The sequence below is a fragment of the Gossypium hirsutum genome, chromosome A01 (genome assembly GCF_007990345.1).
Source record: "Gossypium hirsutum isolate 1008001.06 chromosome A01, Gossypium_hirsutum_v2.1, whole genome shotgun sequence".
NCBI classification, from domain to species: Eukaryota; Viridiplantae; Streptophyta; class Magnoliopsida; order Malvales; family Malvaceae; genus Gossypium; species Gossypium hirsutum.
In genome coordinates, this window is record NC_053424.1 from 5,581,143 (window position 1) to 5,587,838 (window position 6,696).

At 31.2% G+C, this 6,696-nt stretch overlaps 1 long non-coding RNA gene across 2 annotated transcripts; it reads left to right on the forward strand.

Moving 5' to 3' along the window:
- Positions 1-2,510: 2,510 nt before the first annotated feature.
- On the forward strand, positions 2,511-5,183 carry LOC107954844 (uncharacterized). Of its 2 annotated transcripts, none has more exons than XR_001699719.2 (3): positions 2,511-2,701; positions 4,341-4,432; positions 4,797-5,183. It is a non-coding gene; the product is annotated as an uncharacterized lncRNA (long non-coding RNA). The 2 variants fall into 2 exon arrangements; XR_001699718.2 differs by having other exon boundaries at positions 4,354-4,432.
- The last annotated feature ends 1,513 nt before the right edge of the window (positions 5,184-6,696 follow it).

Below are 6,696 nucleotides of genomic sequence, written 5' to 3' on the forward strand. Positions count from 1 at the left end.
AGTTCGTTCAGGGGAATACATTTCCTTATGACCAGGTGGAGATGAAAATCTCACGAAGACATAGGTGCGGATGTATCCCGGAAGTAATCCACTAGCCCATGCGGAGGTGAAAACCTCACAAAGGTATAGTTTCTCACTTCCACTTAAAAGGTGTGACCACAACGGTCATGTAATGCAATGTAATAGTCTACAAGACTCAAACCACACAATCATACAAACAAAAGGCAACAAAGAATCATGATTTTTCAAATCAAAATTTCAATTTTCGACAAAAGGACAGAAAATAATCAATTTTACGGTCTAACTCTCTTATTGTTCCCCAGTGGAGTCGCCAAGCTGTCGAAACCATTTTTTATTTTGAAAAATGGAGATCAACTTTAAAATGAGGTATGGATTCGCCACCAATCCTTTTTGTTTAGCTGTTATCGGATCACCTAATAAAGCATTTTATTTTTTTAAAATATCAATTTCAGCCTACAAAGTTTAAGAAAACGAGTTTGAGAGTCGGTTACATACGAGGAAGGATTAGCACCCTCGTTATGCCCAAAAATTGGTACCTAATCGATTAAATAAAGTCCTTATGTCTAAAATTTTAAAAAAGATTTTGGAGTACAATTTCTTGTAAAAACATTTGAACAACTCAAATTGGACGTTAAAATTCTCTTGTTTTGAAGGAATACAGTATTACATCCAGCACGTTAGGAAACGAACCTTTAAACCCTTGAAACCACGATCAATTCTTGATTTACAAGAGCTCATACATTTGAAAATTACAAAAGGATATCCGATTATTTGGTCCAGCGAAAAATCGAAACCCAACACGTTAGGGTACGATTTCTCAGATTTCCAAACGTTAGGGTACGATTTCTCAGATTTCCAAACATGGAACATTGTCTTGTTTTAAAATTTAGAAATCGTGAATGAAATTCTAAAGGGATATTTGATTATTTTAAATAAACGAAGAATCGAAACTCAGCACGTTAGGGCACGATTTCCCGAATCTCCAAACATCAAACATTGCCTTTATTTTAGGAAATTTTCAAATAAACAATTGTAAAGTCAGTTCAAAACGCATTAGTTTGACTTGAAATAAAATGAAATCATTAGTTTAGGATTACTAAGTTGAAGATTTCAATTGGAATGTGACACTCGTGAATGAAAAGACAAAACTATAAGCATGGAACAATATACATAGATCATAAGTGAAAATAGTATGAAAACAAGAAAAGATCAATTTAAGATACACGCAATAGCAATAAGTTCATATCGTACATTATGCAAATACTAACGTTAACTTCCAATGACTTACAAATCAAATAATTGATTTTTAAAAGAAATATAAAGCCAATAAACACAAATAAAATGCCACAAGTTTTGAAACAATGATAAATAAGTTTGAAATCAATAATGTGAAAAAATAAAACATTTGAAATAATAATACACACAATAATTCAAAATTAACTTATATAATTTTAAAATAAGTAATAAACATGAAAGTTTGAACTAGATCAAAAAGATAAAATAAGTAAAATAGTATATAAATGGATTTTAAAACAAATATTAAAAGAAGAAAATTAAGGTAAGTAATATACCAAATAAAATATGCCAATCTAAATAAATAATATATATGAAATGGAAAACTTAATATAAATAATGTATATATAATAATAATAATAATAATAATATATGAAATGGTTTGAAATAAACAAGTACATACAAGTATATATATATATATTAAAATTGGGTCTTTAAAGGAATAAATTATATATATATAGATAGATTTGAAGAAAGAAAACATATAGACAAGTTTAAAGGGAAATTTGAATAAGTAATTTAATAAAAATTACATAAATATCAATGTATGAAAATAAATATCATATAAAACAAAGAATTATATAAAAGAGAATTTTGAAATAGACAAGTTACAAAATAGATCATTAAAAAAATGTATTCACATGAAAGCATAAAGATAATGAACTAATCTAATGTAAACATCAATGAAATGGCTCAAAATAATATATTAAAATAATTTCTTTTTTGATAAATGAATAATAAATAAATTAAAGAGAGTAAAGAGTCACATAATACTAATAAAAACTCAATTGAAACAAAAACATAATCAAAAGGATAATTTATAAATAAATCCAATATCAAAACAGAATTAAGGACCAGAATTAAATACGCACAAACAAAAAGGGACTAAAAATGCAAATGTCTCGAGTCCCAAAATGCGGCGCTTAGGTGCGGACTAACTTGAAACAACATGCAAATCTCAGGGCAGCATTAAGAATAAAAAGGAAAATACAAACAGGGTCTATTCAAATGATAGTGCAAAAGGGAAGGACCAATCGCGAAATAACCCTCAAAGACCAAAACACGCGGGTCTGGCTGTGCGTGGGTCGAGTCATTGGGTTTCGTCATGAAACGACGCCGCTTCAACGCCAACACTCCAGGCATAAAACGTCACCGTTTTAAACATATATATATAAACTAAAACTTTTCCCTAAAACATTCATTTTGGTTGATTTTGTCAAAAAAATCTTGAAAATATTTCACAAACCCTTCTTCCTCTCAGTCCATTCGCAGGCTTCATCGGCGCCGAATGCGCCTCCACCATCAACGCGATTTTAATTAGATCCTAAAGGATCTAATAACCCTTGGACCGGAGAAGTGAACAATGAATAAATTGACCCCAAATCCAGTAAGAAAACCCTTTCGCCTCTTTTTATATTTGCATGACAGATTCACAATAGAGAAAGAAATAAAAAAAACGAAAAAGTAAAGGCCAAAATTGATGAATGAATCACCTTAGAGTATATTTGCTTACTATATTCTAATGCTATCTATGCATAATACGTGAAAAAAGAAGAAAGAAAAAATGAGATTTCAAATCACCTCTTGAAAACTATTTTTTTATTCAAACTTTTGGTACCAATTTGTATGCGTTCCTCCCCTTACAATGAAAATTTTTTTTGGCTTTATAACCGAATGATTACAATTTTTTCATTTTTGTTCTTTTTGCTGCTATTTCGTGCTGTTGCGTGTCGTTTCCTTGCAAGTACAAGTCTCTCAATTATATATAGATTTCAAGATTTGCTAACATAATGAAGATCTATATCAATCCCTATTATCATTCACAATGTGTTTCCCTTTTATCCATTTGTGGGAAAACTTCAATTCTGGCATAGGCTTCTCAAATTGAAAAGTTGCTTGAACAATCCAAGTATTTTGAGTGTGCAGCACTTGGAAGATAAGAGAGGGGAATGACAACAAATACCAAGAGTGTACCTTTTCAGTATTCTTTACAATCTTATCAAAAGTTATCTGACTTAAGGCTGAATTTGATCGTCTCCACTACCTTTCTCAGTATAATGGCCACTCTTGTTGTAGCCACAAATATATCCAATAAGACTGTGCAGAGCTAGCTGCATCGTGTTGCATGCAGACTAATTAGATAAGTACCCATGGGTGAAAGTTATTTGTTATATGAAGTACATTGTGCGGGTTATTAGTTAGTGTATGGTATTCTAGTGCAGTTTGTTCAATTCTTGTTTATCGTAAGTTGAGTGAAGTGATCTTTAAACAATCTTACCATGTGCAAATGAAGTCAATCATTCAGACTAAGTAAATATGATAGATGTATACTTTAAGGCTACTAGGAAAGAAGAAAAGTTTCTCGAAGGGCAAATGTCTTCTTTGGTTGGTGAGTAACAAATTATATCCCAGGACGAAATTTCCTTTAAGGGTGGGTGAATTGTCACACCCGAAAATTTTAAAAGTTTGCCACAATAATTATGGGTATTAAATTAAAAATAAAAATTATGTTTAAGCGAGCTCTAGTATGATTATTAGAATCATGTGGCCTAATTGATAAATAGTTAGAATTCAAGTTTAGTCTCATTACATTAGAATATGGAGTTTTCTTTTAGTAGGAAACATTATGATTAAGGGTATTAATAGTACTGATCGACTTGGGATTAAGGGAGGTGGTAGCGGAAAGATTATATATGGAGGATTCATTCATTTTGGTATTCATTTTTTTTCTTCCATCTTCTTCTTTAGTTTATTCTGTAAGAGAGAAAAGTTAAGAAACGATCTGTATGGAGGGAGAAAATAATGTATAAACTTAACTGATTGAGGATTTAGTAAACTACTAATCTTTTTAAGTTTTTCAATGTCTTTTAATTGAAGAAAAGAAAAGGGAAAATTGAAGATTTTAGTTTAATTCATCGAGCCTGTACTCATATGTTTAGGGTTGCAGCTAACCTTAAAATCTCTCTGCATGAAAATGGATCATGGTTTTCTTACATATGAATATTTTTGATTTGATCTTGATATAGTTATTATGTTTAGCTAACCGAGAAGAAGAGGCTCAAGTGATAAGGAAAAGCTAAGCAGGTGTAATCAGTACTAGCTTTCAGGTATTTTGTTGGTAAGTTTCAAAACTCAAACCTTATGTGGTTGTTTTATATATTTCAGTACTATGTTATTGTGTTGTGTTTGACTTAATATTCTGTTGATGATGGGGTTGTTTTGTTGTACGATTGAAGTATGCAAAATGATGATTTACAAATGTATGTTTGATTGCGCGTTTCAGTCCGTTGTTTTGATAAACTTTCACTGGTAAAATAATCATTGAAGAATTTATCATTGAAATGGTCCAATAGGTGATATGTTTGGTATTATTTGTGTTGTGTTAATAACAATATGTTTAGTTGAATGCTCGTTATACGTCAGTCATAAATATGAATAAATGACATGTTGTCACTCTATTCCACATGATATTGGTTTTGCAGAGGTTCGACCGGATTGTACGAAGAATGTATACGCATGATATTGGTTTTGCAAAGGTTCAGGTGGATTGTATGGAGAATATATATAAACATGACATTTGGTTTTATGGAGGTTCGATTGGATTGTACGGAGATACTTGTGCATATTTATATGATAACCCTACATGGGTTCTTTCAAGTATAAGACTCTGCGGAGTCTAAGGCTTAAAGCCTCATATGCGTAAGCAAACCCTTGGCCATGGCATATGTAAGTTATGTAAGTCCATCGGACTTGTTCTTTAAGTTTTATGTTAAAGTTATGAGATTTCACCATGTCAAGTCCGTAACAAAAATCACATGTATGAATCCGCCAAATTTATGAAGTTTCTTTTATGTTTGCCTATGGATCTACACACATGAGTGCAACATATGTGAGTTCACATCCATGAATATTCTATATGAACCTATATGTATGATAGTTGATTGGAATTATTTTTATGATTCAAGTATGATAGTCTACTGATTTTATACTCATGTTTCAAGTTTAAGATATCGAAGAGACTATCCTTCATAAGAGTCAGCATAGACTATTATCCAAGTAAGAGACTGCATGGACCTATTTTTATGTTCGAGCTATGAGAGTTTGTATGAACTAGTTATATCAAGTCAACACTGCAGGGATATTCTTCACGTAGGAGTCCGCCAATGACTATCTTTAAATCAAAAGTCTATAATGACTATCCGGCAAACAAGAGTCTAGAAGGAGTTATTAGTTAAGATGGAGTTCACAAGTAAAAACCCATATGTATGAATTTGCGATTATGATTCCGCTTATAAATGTTCGTAAATAAGATCTACATGTATATGTTCATCAAGCTCGAGTCTATGTATAAACGAATTTAAGTGTAAATCAACATGTAAAAGAAATTGTCCAAGTGTCAATCTCCATGCATGAGTCTTTTGGAATTAATTCGCTATAAGTTAATCCGCGATGATAATAATTGTTAAGGTAATTCGCATATGTTCATCTGACAAAAAAGGTAATATTCTATTCCATCTAGTAGGAAATCTGTACAAATGGGTAAGTAAAAATCAATTCGCATTATAGCCTATAGTACGATTGATAGGAACGGAGGATTGTGTAAATGTAGGAAGTGTACAAATTCTTAAGATGAACCAACATAAAAGGGGACAAGGGTACGCTAAGAAGAATGTGTGAACCTTACTTATGCAAGAAATTTCAAACAGAAGATCAAACCCATGAAATTTTTACTTATAATTCATAAACGATATATTATATTGGAAGCTCACTAAGTTCAAGCCAAAATTCGATCAATTTTCTACAAACTTGTGTACTAAACTATAACATGCATATAGCGGGGCAACCTAAAGGTTGAGCCTTAGGGTTAGAATTTTCTTTTTGTAACTAAGTATGAACAGTAGTGTTATATTTACAATAAAAAGAAATGTTTAAAATATTAAAACTGTTATTGTAAATTTTCCATAAGTCTGCTTGTTAAGGCTTTTGATTTAGAAGTTGAAATTGTATTTTCGATTAGCAGTTTAGCTAGCTAAGTTAAGTATGATTAGTAAAAGCATGTTTTGCGGTTTTAGTCGCGTTGGCTGTACAACTTAGTTGTAGATTGCTCATAGTTGTCTCAGAGACAATGTGACATTTTATATCGGGACCCGTCAATCAAGTCGTGTATAAAGTGTTACACCAAACATAGAAAAAGAAATGATGTAATTACTTTCAGTAGGAAAATAGTTTCTCTCAATAATAACTGATGAATATCGTAATTCCAAAAAAAATAGAATTTATTCTAAGTAAATAAATTCTCATTACTTTCTAGTAAAATAATGGTGTATGAAAATTTAGGGGAACTAGCTAGTGTCAACTATTTATAGGGAAAGATACAAGAAT